A 967-nucleotide genomic window follows, 5' to 3' on the forward strand; every position below is an offset into this window, starting at 1 on the left:
GCAAGCTGGAGACCTAGGAAGAGCTGATATTTCACTTCACATTTGAAGGCAGGGAAAAATAAAAAACGATGTCACAGATCCAAGGCAGTCAGACAGGAGAATTCTCTCTTACTCTACTCATTGCTTCAACTGATTGGATGAGGCCCACCTCAGCAGGAGAGAGCAATCTGCTTTACTTAGCCTACTCATTCAGATCTTAAGATCATCCAGAAACACGGAAAAACGCAGAATAACATTTGACCAAATATTTGGACACTCCGTGGCCCAGTCTCATTGACATGAAATCAACTATCACAGTTAGTTTTAAATTCTATTATAAATATTTCGCTTGAAGCCAAAAGGAAAATACTGAGTTATGTTGAGACATCTCGGTCTCAGGTCTTCCAAAAATAGTGGAAAATATTCTTTCTACATAAACAAAGCACAGATGAACAAAAACACTCCATATATACCCATTGACCATCTACCGGATATTGCTTTGTCCAGGGTGGCGAAAGACTTCAGAACAGAGAGTGAGCTGTTTAAAGGGTTAACTCACGTCCCGGAAGAGTTTTCTCGACGTTTCCCACCTACCTGTCCACAGCGCACAATAGATTCACTCATCAAAGTCATCGGGATACTCGCCAGACGAAGGAAACTCCAGCGGCCTGTGACCCAAGCCGCCCATCGCTGGATGGAGCCCATGTTACTCTCACTGAAGCGATCTCCCAAATATGCGGGCTCCAGGGTACCTAGTCACTGTCCAGGCCGGAGACCATGGTTGTTCTAAGTGGCAGAAGATGTATTTTTAACTGTTGAGACCAGTAATCTTAGGAGAAAGAGCATCTTTGATCATAAGAAACAGGACCCATCCGACCCAAGCTTAACAGGGCCACCTGTCCCTTCCATTGATGATTTAAAAATCCTCACGTTTGTAGCCAAAATATCATCTACTTGGCAAAACACTTTCCTATCTTTCTTACCAGCT

Source organism: Pteropus vampyrus, unplaced genomic scaffold (genome assembly GCF_000151845.1).
Source record: "Pteropus vampyrus isolate Shadow unplaced genomic scaffold, Pvam_2.0 Scaffold315, whole genome shotgun sequence".
Lineage (NCBI taxonomy): Eukaryota > Metazoa > Chordata > Mammalia > Chiroptera > Pteropodidae > Pteropus > Pteropus vampyrus.